This window comes from Halichoerus grypus, chromosome 5 (assembly GCF_964656455.1).
Source record: "Halichoerus grypus chromosome 5, mHalGry1.hap1.1, whole genome shotgun sequence".
Taxonomy (NCBI): domain Eukaryota; kingdom Metazoa; phylum Chordata; class Mammalia; order Carnivora; family Phocidae; genus Halichoerus; species Halichoerus grypus.
This window is the reverse complement of record NC_135716.1, coordinates 57590348-57613795: the sequence shown is the minus strand read 5'-3', so window position 1 is coordinate 57613795 and position 23448 is coordinate 57590348.

The following is a 23448-nucleotide window of genomic DNA, read 5'->3' as shown; positions in this document are numbered from 1 at the left end:
TTTCAAAATTCAAAGAGGAGGGAACATACCCAAACTCATTTTACAAGGATAGCATTACCCTGATACCAAAGCCAGATGAAGACACTGCAAGGAACAAAAACTACAGGCCAATATCCCTGATAAATATAAATGCAAAAACTCTCAAAAAATTCTAGCAAATCAAATTCAGCAGCACATTAAAAGAATCATACACCATGGTCAAGCGGGATTCATCCCTGGGTTTTAAGGATGGTTTAACACACACAAGTCAATAAATGTAGTTCATTTGTTAATAGAATGAAAGATAAAAATCATATGACCATAACAATAGATGCAGAAAAAAAGCATCTGACAAAATTCACCATCTGTTCATAATAAAAGCTTTCAACACATTAGGTATAGAAGGAACATACCTCAGCATGATAAAGGCCGTATATTACAAGCCCACAGCTAGCATTATACCCAATGGTGAAAAGTTAAAAGCATTTCCTCTAAGATCAGAAACACAATAAGGGTGCCCACTCTCACCCTACCTACTCAACATAGTACTGGAAGTCCTAGTCAGACCAATCAGGCAAGAAAAAGAAATAAAAGATATCCAAATTGGAAAGGAAGAAGTAAAATTGTCTCTATTTGCAGATGATGTGATTTTATATATAGAAACGCCTAAAGACATCATTATAAATCTGCTAGATTTAATCAACAAATTCAGCAAAGTTGTAGGAAACAAAATCAACATACAAAAACCAGTAGCATTTCTATACACTAATAATGAATTACCTGAGAAAGAAGGAAATCAATCCCATCTACAATAGTAGCAAAAATAATTACATATTTAGGAATAAATTTAACCAAGGAGGTGAAAGATTGTGACACTAAAAACAAGATATTGGTAAAATAAATTGAAGACAGAAATAAATGGAAAGATATCTCATGTTTTTGGATTGGGAGAATATTGTTAAAGTGTCCATAATATCCAAATTCATCTATAGATTTTCCTAATTCCTATTAATATTCTGAGGGCATTTCACACAGAAGTAGAAAAATCAATCTTAAAATTTGTATGGAACCACAAAAGACCCCGAATAGCCAAAGCAATCCTGAGAAAGAAGAATTAAGCATCATGTGTCATGATTTCAAACTATATTACAAAGCTATAGTTATCAAAACAGTATGGCATTGGGAAAAAAAGACCAATAGAACAAAATTGAGAGCTCAGAAATAAACCCATGCATATTTGGTCAACTAATGTTTGATAAGGGAGTCAAGAATACTCAGTGAAGAAAACAGTCTCCTTAACAAATGGTGCTAGGAAAATTGGATATTCACATGCAAAAGATTCCCACTAAATCCCTATGTTACACCACTCACAAAAATTAACTCAAAATGGATTAAAGACTTAAATGTAAGGCCTGAAACCACAAAAAATCCTAGAAGAAAACAAAAGAGACAAACTTTTTGACATGAGTACATGAGCCTTGGCAATGATGTTTTGGATATGACACCAAAGCACAAGCAAAAAAATAAAAAATAAAGTGGGACTACAGCAAACTAAAAAGTTTCTGCACAATAAAACAATCAACAAAACAAAAAGGCAACCTACTGAATGACAGAAGATATTTGTAGACTATACATCTGATAAGCGGTTAATATCCTAAATACATAAGAAACATTTACAACTCAGTAGCACCCGGGGGGGCGGTGCTCAGTAGCACCCAAATAATAGCTCAATAGCATCCAAATAATCCAATTAAAATGGGCAAAGGACCTGAATAGACTTTCCCAAAGAAGGTACTGAAATGGTCAAAAAGTATATGAAAAGGTGCTCAACGTCACTAAACACCAGGGAAATGTAAATAAAAACCATAATTAGATATCACTTTATACTTTTTAGAATTATTATCAGAAAGACAAGAAATAACAAGTATTGGCAAAAATGTGAAGAAAAAGGAACCCTCGTGCAGTGATGGAAATGTAAATTGGTGCAGTCACTATAGAAAACACAGAGGTTCCTCAAAAATTAAAAATTGAACTATCATATGATTCAGCAATCACACTTCTGGGTACATATCCGAAGGAAAGGAAAACAGTATATCATGTTTATTGTAGCATTATTTACAGCAGCTAAGACGTAGAAACAACCTAAATGTTCATCAACAGATGAACAAATAAAGATTAATACACATACACACATGAAATACTGTAGCCATAAAAAAGAATGATATCCTGCCATTTGTGACAACATGGATGGAACTTGAGGGAATTATGCCAAGTGAAATAAGTCAGAAAAACAAATACTGTACAATTAGACTGACATATAGGATCCAAAAAAACAAAACAAAAGCAAGTTTAAAGAAAAAGATTTTTGGTTACCAGAGGCAGAACGTAGGGAGTGGGGAAGTTGGGTGAATGTGGTTGAAAGGTACGAACTTCTAGTTACAAGATAAGGAACTGCTGGTGATCACATTATGATGTCACAACCACAGCTAACATGGCTATATGGTATATTTGAAAGTTGCTAGGAGTAAATCCTAGAAGTTCTAATCATAAGGAAAAAAACTTTTTTTGTAACTACGAAGTGATGGATATTAGCTAAACTTATTTTGCCAATCATTTCAAAGTACTTATGTCAAGTCATTATGCTGTACGCCTTAACCTTATACATTATGTATGCCAATTCTATCTCAATAAAACTGAAAAAAATTTTAAGTGTAGGCATGGTAAACATTCAAGATACTTTTTTTTTAGTAAAAAAAGAAGTTGCAAATCATATGCATTGTATGAATTGACTTCACATATTTTTATATTACTACATGAATATAAAAAATATTTTGAGAAATGTCTGTTCAACTCAGTGTTTATCTCAGAGGGGGTTGCTAGTGGCAGTAGGATCATTGGGTCTTTTAACACGTTAGGCATGTATATGTTTATACACACGTTTTTAAAGACAGTGTACAAAGGTTATAAACAGAATTATAATCGTTAAAACTATGATGAAATAAAGTATTCTAATACAAGCATATTTATTATTCAGTGCAGGAATAATGCAGAGAACTATTAACCATGAAAAGAAAGATGTTCTAATTATCAAATTCTTACTTTCTTCATAAATTTTTGTCTCTGGGCCTTTATTCTGTTCCTCTTTTCCTAAATTCTTTCTTTGAAAGCTTGCTTTACATGCTATGGGGACAAATTATAGAAATTGAAGGGGCAGAGAATGGATTTTTTTTTTTTAAAGATGTTATTTATTTGACAGAGAGAGACACAGCGAGAGAGGAAACACAAGCAGGGGGAGTGGGAGAAGCAGGCTTCCCGAGGAGCAGGGAGCCCAATGCGGGGCTTGATCCCAGGACTCTGGGATCATTACCCGAGCCGAAGGCGGATGCTTACGACTGAGCCACCCAGCCGCCCCTCACAGAATGGGTTTTTATAATGCATCTAACTATCCCAGCAGTCTAAGGAAGATATGACTTATGAGTTCCCTTTCCTGGTAGTTATTTAAACATTAACTTATTCAACAGTTCCCTCTCCTGGTAGTTATTTAAACATTAACTTATTTGACATGCATGGTCCCTGTAATATTCAATTACGTCAGTGCAGGCTTTAGCCAACTTTGTCTGTTAGCCAATCCAGGTATCTTGGCTGTGAACCAGTCACTGTTCTAGGTGCTTAGAATACATCAGTGGACAAAAAAAGTATAAAACTCTGCTGTAGTATAGGATGATGAACAAGCATAACAATTATATATTAGAGGTGATCTGTGCTATGGAATAAAATGTAGCAGGAATCCAGGGTGAGAAGATGCAATTTTTTTATTTATTTATTTTTATTACTACGTTCATTTAGCCAGCATATAGTACATCATTAGTTTTTGATGTAGTGGTCAACGATTCATGAGTTGCGTGTAACACTCAGTGCTCATCACCACATGTTAAATAGGGTTGTGAGGGCTGGAATTACTGAGGTGGTTTTTGAGCAGAAATATAAAAGTGGCCCATGAATGGTCTCCCAGCTAACTAGGGGAAGAGAGGTTTAGGAAGAGGAATTAGCTGGTGTAAAGTTTCCAGACAGGAGAAAGTCTAGAATGTTCACAGTAGAAAACATGAAGATTGGGGATGATGGTCAATTTGTAGCACAAAGATCACAACGATCTATGCAATCAGACAACCTAGCTTCAAAGCTTTGCTGTACCTCTTGATGAAGAACTTCAAGTCTCGTCTTAGTCCCTTCAGGCTGCTATAACAAAATACCACATGATGAGGGAACAGAAGGCAAGCTGAGGACAAAGCAGAAGCTGACACCCCACCCCCCCACCATGGGATATATGTGACATTCCTCATGCACTCCTGGCTGCCCTAAAGCTAAGGAAAGGAAAAACAAATAGTTAACTTACAGAGATCACAATCCTGCAAGACATGAGTCTCCCTCAGTTTACAAATGTCTTAGCAATTTACAAGAACAAAACATTTCTATCAATGGCCTAGCTTCCAGAAAGGAATATAAATACAATTAAAGTTCCTTATAACCTGCAGTCCATTGACAGATACTTGAAGAGGGCAAGGTATAATGTTTCTTCAGGAAGCTCCCAACTATCTTCATGTTAATGCCTTACTAGAAGGAAAAACAACCTTAACTTGACAATAGCAAGGCCTCTGGTATCCTGTGAGTCTTCTTTAACACATAGAAGTTCTTTCAGAAACCTCCCTTTTTCCTTACCTCCCCCAATCCCATAGTATATAATCAGCCACTCCTCACAACCCTGTTGCAGCAGCTCTTTCTGCCCACAGGTCCTGTCCCCATGCTTCAATAAACCACCATTTTGCACCAAAGACGTCTCAAGAATTCTTTCTCAGTCGTCAGCTCCGGACCTCACCCCACTGAACCTCACCTATATTCCAAAACCCCATCACCACATGCTGGGTTGCTTATAAACAGCAAACATTTATTTTTCACAGTTCTGGAGACTGGAAGTCTGAGATTAGGGTGCCAACAGGGTGAGGACCCTTTTCCGGGGTGCAGACTTCTGGTTGAATCCTCACATGGCAGAGGGACTAGAGAGCTCATTAGGGTCTCTTTCCCACTACACTAATAAACACTAATCCCATTGGCAGGGGATCCACCCTCATGACCTAATCAATTCCCAAAGACCCCTCCTCCTAACACCATCACTTTGGGGGTTAGTATTTCAACATTTGCATTTAGGAGACACAAACATTTAGACCACAGCAAGTCTTGTTTAGCTAAGTTACTTTACCTCTCTGAGCTTAAGCTCCTTAATCTGGAAAATTGAGAATAGAGAGGTTCTCAAGTTACGAGCATGGCAGTTGGGGTCTTTCCACATTATCATGTAGGAGAAAATAGAACGATTTTGTTATAGCACCTTAGACCTTGAAACCAGTATGGGAGTTAAGGGGACCTAAGTGTTCCAGTGGAAGGTAGCATGGGCCAACAATTACTGCAGTGTGAGAGTATAGGAGTGGTTTAATAAGGAGTAATTGAGAAGCTGACGATATGGTATTTACAGTCTATATTACTACTTGATATTAATTTTATATAGTAACATAGTTTCTTATTTAACCCAGACTCAAAAAGTCAATTTAATCTCTTCTCTTTCCTTTTCCTCCCCACCTTGAAAAAGTTTTCTGCAGAGGTTCAGTTCCCATCTGTCCTTTTGTAGATGGTTCACCCCATTGCTTCCCCCCCCTTTTTTTTTTTAACCCAAACAGTTGTCTTTGCAGTTGTTTAGTTGATTAAAACAAAAAGATCACACTCACACCTGTCCTTTTAATTCCATTATTTTGTGAACTACTTCAGGGAAAACAACCTTCATTTTCCATTTTAACTCTCCATAATTTTTGGTACAGTGAATTCTTAAATAGTTGTTGACTGACTGAAACTAAATGGAGATCAAAAGAAAAACAGAATTCTGTTTCTTCCCACTTATGTGCACTGTTTTTAAGCCAATGTGCTTTTTTGAGACTTGGGTACTAGGTACTAGGCGACATGGATGTAAATCTCTCTTTTCTGGCTTTGCAAAGTGTTAGAGACACCATTCTATTACATGCAAGATCTTGCTGTTATGAAAACACAGGTTTATGTTCTACCTTGTTTGGATGCATAGAAATGTGTTTGCTTCACTTTTTACGGGGTTAGATAATGATCCCAGAGTCTCTGCATTCTGTTTATATATTGAAAAGCTGCATCATATATGTTTAAGCCTGTTTAGAGACATTCTATTTCTTGCTTTTCTGTGATTTTTCATTGTTATGTAATAATTGACATATCACCAACATTTTACTAGTTTTAATGCCTCCTAACCCAGTGGGCAGAATAATAATTCCTTATGAGGTGAAAATTCAGAGGATTCAGAGAACAAGTAAAAAAATTCATAGCCAAGGGTAAAAAAGGCAGAAATTTTGATGGAAGGGGGAGAGCATATCTGACAAGATTTCTCCCTTTTTTGTGCTAACTCAACTGACCATTCCATCCCCCTTCATTTCACATACTTCCTTAAGGCTGTTTTCTCAGGTTGATTTAAGAAAGAGATAGAGATGCAAATGGTGGGTATTCATCCTTTCTGATGGCTGAATAATACCCACCATTTGCATCGACATGGATGGAACTGGAGGGGATTATGCTAAGTGAAGTAAGTCAAGCAGGGAAAGACAATTATCATGTGGTTTCACTCTTGTGGAACGTAAGCAATAGCAGGGAGGACCATAGGGGAAGGGGAAATCTGAAGGGGGAGAAATCAGAGAGGGAGAGGAATCATAAGAGACTATGGACCCCAGGGAAACAAACTGAGGGTTTCAGAAGGGAGGGGGCTCGGGGGATGGGGTACCAGAGTGATGGGTATTAAGGAGGGCATGTGTTGTGATGAGCACTGGGTGTTATATGCAACTAATGAATCATTGAACACTACATCAAAAACTAATGATGTACTATACAGTGGATAACTGAACTTAATAAAAAAAAAAAAAGAAAGAAAGAGATAGAGATACTACATTATCAATGGTCCCGAGGTTTTTGGCTTCAGGTTAGTGTTTCATTCATTCATTTTCCAAGTGGTCTTCCTACTTCAGGAGAGGAAAAAGCACAGAATACTAAAAGAAGGCTTTTTCCTCTTTGTACTTCAGAAGTTTCATTGTTTGTATCCTTTCAATTCCAAAGGGAAATTATTCTCTTTTGAACATGATAAACATAAATTCTAAAAATCTCCATCCAATTGCCTACGGCATTCTACTTTAATTGATCTAAATTGCAGAACAATGAATATAAACTTCCTATGACTTTTCTGTCAATAGGTCCTAGGCTATCCTTGGGCTTGATCAACCAGAAGTTAACTCTTGGAGTTCTTTCCAAGCTGTTTTCAGTTGAGGGAAAAAAAAGCATTTAAAGGAATAATTTATGTTCACTGGACTTCAGAGCATAAGACCCTAAGTAGCTATTTTTTCATCGCTGCGCGCACATTGGAAATGACAACTTTGCACAACTCTATGGCAAGTTAGATTACTAAACAAAGTCAACAAAGCAGATGCTTTTCATCCGAAATAAACAGCAGAGCCATTTGCTCACTCTCATCTGTCCATTTGATGTGTTATTCTTAATAGATTTCTAGATGCAGCAATTAGACTGGTTCATGAGATACAAATTAAGTGTACTGGCAGATTCCAAGTAATTTTTCAAATGTTACTTAAAACATATAGTCAACAAAATGGATCCATTTGAAGAGTGAAAAAAAAAGTATTTTTGGCTTAGACTCAATACTGATAAACTTGTGAATAAATGTCACCATCTCATTGCATCTTGTCCTACACACCCACCCTCATCTCCTTGTTCGTATGAATGATTGCTTTGAAGATCAACTATCTTTTTTCCTTCCTTTCCTACATTTCAGTATTTCAAAGGATGCAGATAGTTTTTATTTTCAGGGTAAGGTAAAGAAGAAGCAAGAAACTGAAGGATTTGCCACCGTTAGGAAATAATCATAGCTATTTTCACTTGCATTTTACATCTAACTCTTCAGTAGCTATTGTTCATTCACGGTCACTGAATACATATTTATTAGTCTTCTCAGGCTTCTGTAACAAAATATTCTAGACAGGGAGGCTTAAATTGCAGACACTTATTTCTAACAATGCTGGAAAGTCCAAGGTGCCAGCCCAGCTGATGATCGATGAGGACCCTCCTCCTAGCTTGCAAATAGCTATCTTATGTATCTTCATATGATGCACGGAGAGGCAGCAGGGTTTGGTGGGGGAACACGTGCTCTGGTGTTTCTTTTTCTTTTAATGGCACCAATTCTATCATAAGGACCTCACCCTTATGAGCTCCTCTAAACCTAAATTACCTCCCAAAGGCCCCACATTGGATGTTAGGGATTTACTATATGAATTTAGGGAGCATGGGGGCCGGGGGACACCAACATTTAGTCCACAATAACCTATTTACTGAACACTCACTCGATGCTGGGTACTGGGCTAGGTAGGGCTGAGTGCTCTTCTGATGAAAAAGAATCCCTGCTTAAAAGTTTAGTGGGAAATTAAAGAAATAACCAAAAGTGTAGGATACATGAAGTATAGGGAGTTACGGAAACACAGGAAAGAGATAGTACCCAACCTACTCTGTGGAGTGTCTATTATTACAATTCTATTTTAGTCACAAAAATATGATAGTCCCCAAATATTTTTCTCCATTTGTGTCTTTGGACTTTTATTTCCTAATCTCACCATAGCAGGTGACTTCTGACACAAGGTATCATATTACACCCATACTTTGTGCCTTGAATTTTCTTAAATTTTAGGTTTTAAGATTCCTAAGACATAGACATGCATGATATTCTTTCCATGTGGAAATATAACATAGCATTTCCTTAACAGAACTGTCTTTAGTCTTTTTCTTTAGTATTTTCAATTTTGGGATAATGTGATAATACTTTTTCTAGGACTTCTAGGATTTCACAGGATCAAATTTTATACTTCCATCCAAAAACACCACCCAGCAGAGAGAGAGCCCTACCTGCCTCTCTGGAAAAAAATCGTGTGATGGATCTCAGAGAATGAGGTGAGAAAGTGAAGGTTGCTTGGGGTTTTCTTCATCACTCCTGGGAGATATCTTTTATGAATTCCAATTCCAAGAGGGACTCTAAGAAGCCCTGAGGGAAAGCAGTATTTGTTCCCTTTCTTGGGGAGGTTCTTGGGGAATAATCCTATCTGCATGTGAGAGGCATACACTGCCCCACCCACATTCCCAGTCTCAAAATTACTTCCGATGAGTAATATAGAAATATTTTGAAACTGAGGGATTCAAAATATTTTGCTATAGGGATTATTATTTTTAGATATTGCTGGGGGTAAAGTGAAAGTTATCTATGTTTATCATGGAAAAAATCAGCAATTATGAATGGGTGCTGTGATAAACATGGACAGAACCTGAAATTTTTTGCTAAAAATAAAACCATAGCTATGGGTTCTTCCTCTCCATTTCAGGACCCAAGGTATTCACTGATTGGACTCTAGATACAATCTGGATTTCCCACTGTCAACATCTGTTTCTGAATACAATGGATTTTCTTTGACCTAGGGGAAGAAAAACCTATGCCATCTTGAGTGATGACTGTTAGCAAAAGGAATAACGTGAGAGTTGATGTAATGAACAGAGGTGTGGTTTGGTTAAGTGGGTGGACTCTGGACTCAGCCTCTCTTAATTTAAATCCCAATTCCACATTTGCTAGGTATGTAACTTAACCCTGTATCTCAGTTTGCTCATCTGTAAAATGGAGCAATGATAGCATCTACCCATTAGAGTTGTTATTCCACCTTAAGAAGTTTGTGTGAGGATTAAATGTAATGCATGTAAAACATGTAGAACAGTGACTATCGCATGATAACTATTTAATAAGTATTAGTTATTATGCAAAGGAGTTCTAGAATCTCTACATTTATCAGGGAATTCAGCTGAGTCTGGTTTATTAAGGAGCCCCTGTCATCCTTTTTTATTAATTGGAGAACATTGCAGGCTTTCTCATGCTACATTAACTAACCTAAATATTTATCTAGGGCTCTCTCTAAACTAACAGGCTCTGCCCCTAAACCAGTGTATTAAGCAGGGAATATATCCAGAACTTCTTTAAGTTACTTTCCAAAAATAACAAGTCTCTGAACATGCAGTACCCTTTAAAAAGCAGCATTTAATCTGTGGGAGAATGTGGACTATCAGTTTGGAACTACAAAAGCCATCAAGGTTTATGTTTTGTATACAAGTGCCTGTAAGTGACCCTGTGTTAACAAATTTCGTACTTCAGATCACAGGTGAATTTGAAAGAGACATTCATGCACTCATTCAAAGCATAGGGAGGTTGCCTATTCTGACAGTGGCAATACTTAACAATGGTGAACCTAAAGCTGGGCAGTGAGGAAGGAAGAAAATTTAAAACAGAGAATATCGTTTAAAAAAATAAGTTTATAATACAAATCATAATAAAAGATGCTGTTAAAACAGAAGATTTCATTTTCCTAAGGATGAGGTCTTTACATTTTCAGACGTTTGTCATCACTTGTAAGCACTGCCTCAGGTGACTAGCAAGTAGGGGCAGGGAATCCATAATGCCCTCTGTTTTCCCTGGAATTATCCACACAGAATGTAGGTCGGTGAGAGACAGAGTTGTCTTATCTCTGAGGCTGAAATCCTGGATGTTCTCAGGAGAACAATAATTGTAAAAAACAAGCTAGCAGCAAGTACATATCTAGCTCCCTGGGGTAATTCCTCAAAGCCTACTGATGAGGCAAGTTTACAGGATCCACTCTCCCAGAGCCAGCATCTGACACCAACCCCTCTGGCAAAGACACCCATGGCTGTAACTTACAAGTGTGGGCCAAAAGGGCGGGTTAGGAGAGGCTTGATGTGGTTTATCTCATAAGGGAAACAGAAGAGAGTTATGACCTCACCCTTAGCTTGGAGGTTTTACAGTGTCTTGGCAGATACACACTGGCCTTGGGGTTAAGCTTGTAGAAAGCCCATGTCAACAGAGGGAAACACTGTGACCACCTGTGTACTTTGGCTGTAATCGTGTGTACACAACAAGTGCATACAAAGGCCTGGGAAAAGCACAGGAAAGCAGAAGTCAAGGTAGGTGAGGCCGAATAAGATGACTCTTCTCATGATACTCATGAGCATCACTTAGCAACACAGCTCATATGGTTTGGTGGACTTGCGCAGGTTCACTGTAAAGTCTATTGTGAACCTGGAAGGAGGGCAGCTGCCAAATAGCACACTATGGAGGGATCCTGAGGTCAGAGTTGAGTGGTCAAGTTGTCTGAAGTGAAAAAATGGGCAAATGAGGAAAAGAATCTGAAGCACAATTGAAGATGCGTTCCCAGGAGAGTGAAAGACCAAGTTAAAACAGAAACTGAAGAAGAGTATTGAGCTTGAATCAGAGTAGTTCCAAAGGGGCAGGTGATTTCAGACTGATGGACACTGTGAATCAAGAAGGAGCTCCTGACTCTGGTCCCTTCCATCGAGGGGGTGCTTATGTGGCAAGCAGGCAGCTGAGAGGCAGGAACAGAGGTTTAATGGGGGTGTGCAGGCAACATCAATTCAGAAACCAAAATTTCTTATCTGCACACTTGGGGGTATTATTACAACTGGCTCCAGTTAGGCAACAACTTAAAAATAAAGCAACTTAAAAATGGATCAGAAAACTATTACCATTCAGTTCAGCAAATCTGACTTTAGGAACATTTTCCATTGACACAAAAAAACAAACTTGCACAGCCATGACCATTTCAGTCTTGTGTTATTGGTTTTGTAGTCCTTGACTTTGACAGGTACACAGATTATATTGCCTTTGGATTAACCAATAATAATGTCATTCACTTATAGAATACTTCAGAGGATTCAGGTGTTCTCAATTCCATGCCCTTATTTTCTCCTAGTAAGTCTGTGAGCTATTATCTAACTTAACAAATGAGGCTTATTTTATAAATAGGATAACAGAGCTAACAAATAATAGATACAGGACTAGAATCTAGTACCTCATTTCTATTACAACTAAGAAAATGTTTTGTTTTTTGAGTCTTAAGTTAAAACAAACTCCAGCAATATATTTTGGCTTGACATACACTTTTTAGTTGCTTCCCTCCACCCCCTTTTCACTATACTTGGAAAAAGATGTGTGTGTAGATATATGGAAAAAGAACTTAAATGTTATAATTTCATGCTGAAGGCAGATGGTTTATCAACACCCTCAGCCTGAGTTACTCAGGCTCATTTCCTACAGAATTGTAAACTTTTTAGAGTCAAGTCGTCCTTTAGAATCTATTACCTTTGAAAGCAATTGGTCAACATTTACCAGGCAAAGTTGATCCTATACCAAGTGGTCATCTGAGGCTTTGAAAGAATTCATGTGCTCACACAAGTTTACTTCCAAAGTTTGATGATTTTGGTCCCTGCACTTTTAATACTACTTTTCACTAACATTGGTTTCATTTCATTATGTTTATTGAGGCACAGCACTCACTTAAGATGTGTAGCCAGGGCTCAAGGGCCCTAAGCCATCAAGAGGCCCCTGTTACTGGGAGAATGTGCATTCTTTTCTGTTGGCAAAACAGGTAAGCATGGGGGGGTGCACTGGTCGAAGGCCAGAAGAAAAGGCAATTACCTCATTGCATTTATCACAGTGGCATATCTGAGTGCTGAGAGAATAATTTGAACCATATCTCAAGTAATTTAATTTTTAAAAAGTAGATATATGCTTCTAGGCTTAATACCAGACTAAGAGAAGAGAGGGCAGAGATGTTCCTGGAACTACAAGTGGAAAAAGTTATTTCAAACTTTTATTATCAGGTGGCAATAGAGATGAATTTTGGGTTTACCTCATCTCAGCTTTCTTCATGGCAGTGGCAACAATATTAAGAAGTTGACTTTATTTTTTAATTATTTTTAGTTTTCTTATGGTTTTATTATTTTACTTATCTATATTCTTTCAAGTTTTTATTGAAATTCCAGTTAATATATAGTGTACTATTGGTTTCAAAAGAAGAATTTAGTGATTCATCACTTAAATACAATATCCAGTGCTCATCACAAATGCTCTCTTTAATCCCCATCACCCATTAAACCTGTCCCCCCCCCACCCTCCTCTTCTGCAGCAACCCTCAGTTTGTTCTCTATAGTTGAGAGTCTCATGGTTTGCTTTCCTCTTTTTTCCCCTTCCCCTGTTCATCTGTTTTGTTTCTTAAATTCCACACGAGTGAAATCATATGGTATTTGTCTTTCTCTGACTTATTTCACTTTGCATAATACTCTCTAGCTCCATCTACATTACTGCATATGGCAAGATTTCATTCTTTTTTATGGCTAAGTAATATTCAATTTAGATCCCTATTCTTATGTGGACATTTTACAGAGAAATGACTATTGGAAGCTGGGTATATCTAAAGTATAATTCCAAACTCTGGAGTGCTCAGTCTTGTTGGCCTATTGGATAAGACAAGGCATAGATAAATCACTGAGGTTCAATTTAAGGAACACATACTAAAATTCTTTGTCCCCCACCCCCCCCACAAATATATCTCTCCTTTATTAAGCCTTAGCATCATTTTTCTTCAGGACTTTTATAGGAAGGCTGGAATTCTTTATTTGCTTAAGGTACAGCTAATCTGGAGAACAATAGTTATTTTTGAAGAAATCCATTTATCTGATTGCTTCACAGATACCTAGTAAAGACTATTTAAAAGATGAAGATATGTCCTGGCAAAATTACTTTGTGGAAGTTTCAAAGTCAGCCATCATTTGGGGTTAAGAGCAGAATGGATTCTGAGGAGAAAAGTAGGAAACATGAGAACAGGAAATCCATAGGTTCAAGAGGAGTGTGGCTAGGAAACTGTGATAAGTGGGAATAACGTTTGAAATTGATGACAGGGACTTTCATCTTGGGTATCTTAGATGTGTTCTGTTTGAGGGCGGGGACCTCAAATTATGTTTCTCTTGTTGCTGGCTGGAAACTGCAACCTGAGTTCTGGAGAGAGGGACAGGCTAGTTTGATGTCACAGGCACACAGATGACAGCTAAAGTCAGGAAAGAAGTAGAAGCCAATCAGAGAATTTCTGTACAGTGAGAAGGCTGAGGATCAATCATGAGTAATGGCAGCATTTACAGGGTAAGCTAGGGGAGAGGTGTCAAAGACAAAGCATTTCCATGGGCAGGAAGACAACCAGGAAGAGTTTTAGAAAGGACAAAGTGGTAAACAGTGTCAAATGTGGGGAGCTTCAACAAGACAATGGCTGAGGAGTATTATTTAGACTTGAGAATTAGCAAGACCGTGTGTTTCTGCCAGAGAAGTTTCAGTAGAGTTTTGAGGGCAAAATCCACAATCTAGGGGTAGAGGTGCAATTAGTAACTGGGGAAGTAGAGGAGTGGCATACAGTGGTTTAGAGTGTAAATTTAAAACCAGAATGCCTAGGTTTGAATCCCTGCTTTGCCATTTAGTACCTGTGCCCTTGGGCAAGTTATGAACCTCTTTGTACTTCAAGTTTTACATCTGGAAAATGACAATACTAAAGGCTCTGAGGATTAAATGTTATTTTGTATATAAAACACTTAGAATTCTACCTGGCCTATAGTATGTGCTGTCTATAAGAGTATTAGCAATTTTTCTTATTATGCCTTAAAGAAGCACATGTGAGAAGTAAAATTGAGAGGTGTATCAGTTTTCTATGGTTGCATAACAAAATCTTGTAAACTTTGAGGCTTAAAACAACAGTGGCTTATTATCTCACAGGAGGCCAGGAAGAGCTTGACTGAGTGCTCTGCTCTGTTCCTCACAGTTGTGCAGTCAGGGTGTTGGCTGGTCTGCATTTCTTTCTGGATGCTCTGAGAAAGAATCTACATCCAAGCTCCTTCAGGTTGTTGTCAGGATTCAATTACTTGTGGTTATAGGACTGAAGTTCTTCTTTCCTTGCTATCAGAAGGAGTGAGGTCCTTCTTTCCTTGTTATCCACTCCTAGAGATAACACATACTCCTTGCAATGTGCCACTTGTCTTCAAAGCCCAACAATAATGAATTCATGCATTAGATTTCTCTCACTTGCATGGTATAAATGCTGGATGGCTAGTTTGTTAAAGCACGCCCTGAATGTACCTGTTAATTACTATCTTGAGAATGTAGAGATCCCGGTCTCCCCTCTATATTCCCATCAAGCAGAATGTTAAGAACATGTTCAGTGTTCAAGATCAGAGGGTCTGGGAGTGACCAACCCAGAGCATCTCCCTTGTAATGAAGAGTGTCCAGATGGCAGGCCTTAGATCTTACTGAAACACTGGCCATGCAAGGAAGGAGAGGCTACAGATAAGTGCTCTGTTAAGTGGCTACAATTAAAAGTAAGCTACATGTTTGGTGCTCGTAAATCCCAGCAGCAGATGCTTTGTCTAGTCTGCCGCTCCTGGACTACCTGCACATAAGTTCCCCCAATAAACCTATGTCTCAATCACTATCTCTAAGTCTTTCTTTGGCCTCATCAAATTATCACCCACCTTTGGCTTAGAGTCTGCTGAGGTGTGGTAACACACTCACCTTACTTCTTTTTTCCCCTCAAGAAAGAGCACCATCCCTTCTAAGAGCTCATCTAATTACCTAAGGCCCATCAAAAATTATCTCCCATTCTTCAAGTCAGGTATACCATCTAACATAAGTGAATCACAGGAATGATATTCTGTTATATTCACAAGTCTCTCCCATACTCATATGGTAGATTATACAAAAGCATGGGTCATTAGGGTTCATCTTAGAGTTCTGCCTGTCACAGTGCAGAAAGTTAAGTTTCGTGTGGGTTAGACTGGTATGTTTGTAGATAGAGGGCAAATAACCAGTGGAGAGGGAAACATCAAAGAAAATAGGGGGGAAAAAGTGATTTTTTTTTTTTAGAGTAATACTGTGTAAAAAAAGTAGTTATAAAGGGTATTGAGGACAGAGTTTGATGGGTAACACTGGGAAGGAGCAGGGATTTCTCTGAGAACATAGGAAAGATGGTTATAACATATCACTGTATTACTTGATGGTTAGTAAACAATCTCAAACCTGTGGCATATAAAAATGACCAATTATTTTTCATGCATCTGCAGGGTCCAGCTGATTTTGGCTGAGCTCCTTCATGCATCTGTGGTTCAAATGGTCTATTCACATGTCTAAATGTTGGCTCTGCTCCATGGTTCACTCATTCTCTTTCTGGTAAGAACAGGAAAACCCAGGCAAGTCCTTCTCATGGTGACATGCACAAGATTTCTTGAGCCTGAAGCACTGGTATACCACCACTTCTGCCTTATTCTATGCCTCAAACTAGTCATTTGTCTAGTCCAGTATGAGCACAAGTCCACCACAGAGTTATGGGGGCAGGGAAGAATTGACATCAATACAATCTACCAGAATGATAAGCACGTTTGGAAGCAGAACAATTAAGTGGTGATGAAATTCACACTTAATGGCATCTAAGTTTTTGGTGATGGGAGAAAACTACGAAATTTAATTTTTTCAGTTTGGACATGAGGAAAGTCACAAAGGGAAAAAAATCTCTGAATGTTTAGAGAGGACAAGAGTTTAGCTTGATTAAAGGAAGTCTAAAAGGGATTTGTGGTAAACTCAAACCATCATGTAAGGCTAGATAAGAAAGCCATTTAATATTAAGGTAATGTGCTGGTTATCTTCCCTCTAGATCCACTTTCCACCTTCTCATCTCTATACCCACAGGAAACTGCCCTGTCTGGATTGTTCTCCATTGGTCACTAGGTTCTGTTTGGATTCAGCCAATAGGAAACACTAGGAGTGATAATGAGGGAAGGGAGTGGGGTCTGGGGTTTATTCTCCAGGTTTCTTCCCTGTACATTGAGTCTTTCTACACGGCACCTGTAAGGCAGCCCTCTGTATATGTTGCCACTTTAGGTTCTGGTAATTTCTTCTCCCGTTTGCCTTTTCAGGATTAGGGGTAGTAAGGCTTCCTATTTCCACTAGCCTTAAAGTCCTATATTACACTTGATTGGTTTCCTAACATACTGCCCACACTTAGGATAATTTTTCTAAACTCTAAGTAGTCCATCCAGTTTGAGTGTGTCACCTGTTTCCTGTTGGGATTCTGACTAATCTAGTTAAGGACTTGGGACTTCATTTAGTAAGCAATGAGAAACAAGAAAGTGTTAGGAGAGGTCTATAAATTGAACTGTGTTGTGGGAAGGTTAACATGAAAGCCACAAATAGAGAGCATTAGAGGAGGCAGCAGACTGGTCACCCAGGAGACTCACAAACTGTCCAGATGAAAGGGTATGAGGGCCTACACCAGAGGCAGGGCTGTGGGAATGGAGAGAGGGAATGGGTGCAAAAAAACAACTGTGGGTGCAGAATCGATCAGTATCACAGCATTTGGTAGCATTTAGATGGTCAGAATGAAAGAGCATGATATTTCTAAAATTTTAAGCCTTGAGAACTAGATGAGTAATACCATGAAGAAGAACCAGGGATCAAACCAGGGATCACGAAAGGATACAATGTTCTGCTTTTGACATTTGGAATTTTCCATGTGATGTTCAGTGTCCTATATATAATTGGAAATGTTGAACTTGGGAGATAGATCAGGGCTGGGAATAATTTGGAAATTGTCCATAGAGATTCAACAGTAATCAATTTGAGGTGCAGGGAAAGAAGCAGATAGAAAGAAGGGAAAACCAGAATACATGGCTTAAGCTTGGTTTAGAAATAATTGCTGAGTCTGGGAGGAGAAAGGGAGGAGTGTAGCAGATAAACATTAAACTGAAACAAAAGAGTCTGTGTATTTCAGCCCTTTAGTAAACTTTTAGAAACTAAATTTTTGTGGATTAGGAAGTTTGTTACTTTGTTTTTGTTTTATTTTAAGGGCCAAGCCTCCTAGTGTGGGTTTTGGTTTCTCTCCTGAAGACCTTGGGCCTGGGGTGCCACTTATTTTAAAAGACTGCAAACATTTTCTTGTTTTTAGACTTTTATCATTTGATCCCTTCCAATTGAAAGATCTTTTAAGTTTTTTTGTGAAACACTATCACACTTGAGGACAAATAAGCTACAGGAACAAGGAGGGTATTAGTAATCCATGTCCATGCAATTCATAATACCTTCTGAATACTGTTGTTATTAATCTTGCTTCTTTGCCTATATCCTTTATGGACTTCATGTTATTCAATCAATGACTATATTCCCATAGAAAAGAAATCTAGGTCAATGGAACTTTATGTTTAATTCTATTGGAGGAATAGTTGTTTGAAGATAAGTTCTTTAGAAAATTCATCTGTGCAGTGAACCAAACCCTCTAATTCATTTATTTTGAATGTTTTCCTATCTATAGCTATCTATAGACATTTTTAGAATTGGCTTTTTTTAAATTGAGGCACATCTGTCAACATTTTTTTTTTTTTGCTTATTTGAATTTTTCTCTCTGCCACTATCAGTTGCACACTCAGGGTGGGGTTTAAGCAGAGAGGAAATTAAAAGGACAGACAAGGAATGAGCTCATTTATACTAAACTGTACTTTGTGCTTAAGAAAATTTTTGACTTTGAGAAATAGGAGTTTTCAAAACAAAGCAGAGTAGGAAAGCCCTGAGCTCACCTTATCCCATGGACACACAAGGTAACAGCAATATCTATGCAATTAACTCTGAAAATGACCCAAAGACTGATAGAATAGATCTTCTGAAGCTAATGGAGAAAAGGCCACATAGAAAAGGGTAGGAGGGGTAGAGACATGATTGAGAACCAAACCTCTGGCAAGATGTGCCACAAATAGAAGGCACATCACAAGCATGGAGAAGCAAGAGAATCAGACCCCATACCAGGCACCCCTGACACTGGGGGCCCGCACTGAGATGAGTCCCCATAATGTTTGGTTTTGAAAAACAATGTTGCTTAAGCCTGGGAGTTTTAAAAATCAGTGGTCTTAATTCTGGAGAGCTGAAGGGTACTAGGAAACAGAGTCCCTTACTTAAGGATCCAGCATACTGAGTAACTTACATGAGACACAGCATAGAAGCAGCAGTTTGAAAAGCACCTGTGGTATATGTGAAGGACATTATTGACTAATCTTAGGACAGGTGATGCAGGCAGGATTTCCCTGGGAACAAAAGTGATGGCAGGAGCCATTTCTTTTCCTTCTTTCTGCCAGCCTAGAGAGCCAGATGTTTGCAGGAGCCAGTATTAACACTCTCTATCTTACTACCATCACAGCACCATCCCTGTTCCCCTGTGAGCCCTCCCCATTGAACCTGTCCACCTTGGCAGGCATCCCTCCAAAGCAGCTTTTGCCATGCCATACCAGGCAAGCAGCCCCAGCTAGACTGGTGACATTCCAAGTGACTCCTGCTCAACCAATGGGGGAGATATAGCCACACACAAGCACCCCTGAAGTTCCTGAAACCAAACCTCTTAGCTGGCTATACAGGGACCTGGCCTTGCCCTTCAGTGTGCCTGCAAAGAGGCCAATCACAGACAGTTAAACTGACTGCTGCCCCTGTACCTAACAAGCCCATGGGTGCTGCAGACAGGTCTCTCAACAGTGCAGGGAGCAAACTCTCCTGTAGTAGGTAAAGTGCCTGTAGTAGGTAAAGCAGGTCACTGCAACTAAGCTGAAGGTAACTGCTGCTCAGTCACAATAGGAGGGCCCACCTGAAGCACCTGGCTCTGGTGACCAGAGGGTATCCTGCTATAGGGCACTGAAGGACTGCTTGTGTATGAGGCCACTATTTTTAAGACCGAAAGGTATAGCTGACCTACTTAATTCATAGAAACAACACAGAGAGACAAATTGAGGAGACAGAGGATAAGTCCCAAATGAAAGAACAAGACAAAATCAAATAAAAGAGCTAAATGAAATGGAGATAAACAATTTGCTTGATAGAGAATTCAAGGTAATGGTCATAAAGATACTTATTGGATTTGAAAAAAGAATGGATGAACTCTGAGAACTTCAACAAAAAGATAGAAAATATTAAAAAGAACCAGTCAGAGCTGAAAAATTCAGTAACAAAAAATACACTAGAGGAAATCAACACAAGATTAGAAAATGTGGAACAGATCAGTAATCTGGAAATCAGGGTAATGGAAAGTGACAAAACTGAACAGCAGGAAAAAAAAAAGAGAGAGAGAGTATGTGAGTGTATAGTTTATGGGAATTATGCAACATCATCCAGCATGATAACATTCACATTATAGGGATCCCAGCAGGAGAAGAGTGAGAGAAGGGGGCAGAAGACTTATATAGCTGAAAACTTCCCTAACCTGGGGAGGGAATAGATATCCAGATCCAGAAAGCACAGAGAGCCCTTAACAAGATGAACCAAAGAGAGCCACATCAAAATACATAATTAAAATGGCAAAAAAAAAAAAAAAAAAAAAAAAAAAAATGGTAAAGAGAGAGTCTTAAAAGCAGCAAAAGAAAATAGTTACATACAAGGGAAACCCCATAAGGCTATCTGCTGACATTTCAGCAGAAACTGTGCAGGCCAAAAGGGAGTAGCATGAAATATTCAAAGGACTAAAAGGAAAAGAACCTGCAACCAAGAACACTATACCCAGCAAGGTTATCATTCAGAATAGCAGGAGAGATAAAGAGTTTTCCAAACAAAATTTAAATGAGTATATCACCACTGAACCAGCCTTACAAGAAACATTAAAGGGAATTCTTTAAGTGGAAAGAAAGAGCCATAACTAGAATTAAGAAAATTAAGAAAGGGAAACATTTCACAGGTAAAAAACAAACATGGTAAAATTAATCACTTACAAAGCTAGTATAGAGATTAAAATATAAAAGTAGTAGAGTCAATTATATTTATAAAAATTAGCCAAGGGGGTACATAAAATAAAAAGATGCAAAACATGACATCATATACATAAAATGCAGAGGGGAGAGTAAAAATGTAGTGCTTTTAGATGTATCTGAACTTAAGTGGCCATCAACTTAATATAGACTGCTGTATACATTAAGATGTTATATATGAACCTAATGGTAATCATAAATTAAAAACATATTATACACAAAAAATAAAGAGAAAAGAATCCAAGCATAGGCCGTCAAACCACAAGGGAAGAGAATAAGAAGAAAGGAACAGAAGAACTATAAAAACAACTAGAAAACAACAAAGTGGCAGTACATACCTATCAAAAATCACTTTAACATAAATGGACTAAATGCTACAACCAAAAGAAATAGACTGAAGAGATAAGAAGAAAAAAAAAGCCATCTACATGTTGCTAGCAGAGACTCACTTCAGACCTAAAGACACATACATACAAAAAAGGAAAGGTATGAAAAAACATATCATGCAAATGGAAGCAACAAAGAAACAAACAAAAAAAGAAGCCAGGGTAGCAACACCTAGACAAAATAAACTTTAAAACAAAGACTGTAGCAGGGGACAAAGAAGAACAATACATAATGATAAAAGAAACAATCCAACAAGAGGATATATCAACTGTATCTATGCACCCAAGATAGGAGCCCCTAAACATAAAGCAATATTAACAGACATAAAGGAGAAATTGACAGTAATACAATAATAGAAGACTTTAACACCTCACTTACATCAATGGAAATATCATCCAGACAGAAAAATCAGGAAGCAAACAGTGGCTTTGAATGACACATTAGGCCAGAAGGACTTAATAGGTATATACTGAATATTCCATCCAAAACCAGAATACATTCTTTTCAAGTGCACATGAAACATTCTCCAATGTGCCAAAGAAATCAAAGATGAAATAAAGAAAAATACAGGGACACAAATGAAAATTAAAACCTAATGATTTAAAATCTTTGGGATACAGCAAAAGCAGTTCTAAGGGGAAAGTTTATAGTAATATAAGCCTACCTAAGGAAGAAAAATCTCAAACAACCTAACCTTATACCTAAAGGAACTGGAAAAAAGAGTAAGTAAGCCCAAACGCAGCAGGAGGAATAAGAAATATTAGAGTGGAAATACAAAATGGAGACTTAAACAATAGAAAAGACCTATGAAACCAAGAGCTGGTTCTTTGAAAAGAAAGAAAGAAAAAAAACACAATTGATAAACCTTCAGCCAGACTCATCAAGAAATAGAGGACTCGATTAAATTATTTGTTCTTTGGGTGTTGAGTTCTTTATAGATTTTGGAAACCAGCCCTTTATCTGATATGTCATTTGCAAATACCTTCTCCCATTCTGTCTGTATTTTGGTTTCGTTGACTGTTTCCTTTGCTGTGCAAAAGCTTTTTATCTTGATGAAGTCCCAATAGTTCATTTTTGCACTTGCTTCTCTTGCCTTTGGCGATGTTTCTAGGAAGAAGTTGCTGTGGCTGAAGTCGAAGAGGTTGCTGCCTGTGTTCTCCTCAAGGATTTTGATAGATTCCTGTCTCACATTGAGGTCTTTCATCCATTTTGAGTCTATTTTTGTGTGTGGTATAAGGAAATGGTCCAGTTTCATTCTTCTGCATATGGCTGTCCAATTTTCCCAACACCATTTGTTGAAGAGACTGTCTTTTTTCCATTGGATATTCTTCCCTGCTTTGTCGAAGATTAGTTGGCCATAGAGTTGAGGGTCCATTTCTGGGTTCTCTATTCTGTTCCATTGATCTATGTGTCTGTTTTTGTGCCAGTACCATACTGTCTTGATGATTACAGCTTTGTAACAGAGCTTGAAGTCTGGAATTGTGATGCCACCAGCTTTTCTTTTTCAACATTCCTCTGGCTATTTGGGGTCTTTTCTGGTTCCATACAAATTTTAGGATTATTTGTTCCAGTTCTGTGAAAAAAGTTGATGGTATTTTGATAGAGATTGCTTTGAATGTGTAGATTGCTCTAGGTAGCATAGACATTTTCACAATATTTGTTCTTCCAATCCATGAGCATGGAACATTTTTCTATTTCTTTGTGTCTTCCTCAATTTCTTTCATGAGTATTCTATAGTTTTCTGAGTACAGATTCTTTGCCTCTTTGGTTAGATTTATTCCTAGGTATCTTATCAAATTCAATACCCAAAGAACAAATAATCCAATCAAGAAATGGGCAGAAGACATAAACAGACATTTCTGCAAAGAAGACATCCAAATGGCCAACAGACACATGAAAAAGTGCTCAACATCACTCAGCATCAGGGAAATACAAATCAAAACCTCAATGAGATACCACCTCACCCAGTCAGAATGGCTAAAATTAACAAGTCAGGAAATGACAGATGTTGGCAAGGATGCAGAGAAAGGGAAACCCTCCTACACTGTTGGTGGGAATGCAAGCTGGTGCAGCCACTGGAAAACAGTATGGAGGTTCCTCAAAAAGTTGAAAATAGAGCTACTGTATGACCCAGCAATTGCACTCCTGGGTATTTATCCTAAAGATACAAATGTAGTGATCTGAAGGGGCACATGCACCCCAATGTTTATATCAGCAATGTCCACAATAGCCAAACTATAGAAAGAGCCTAGATGTCCA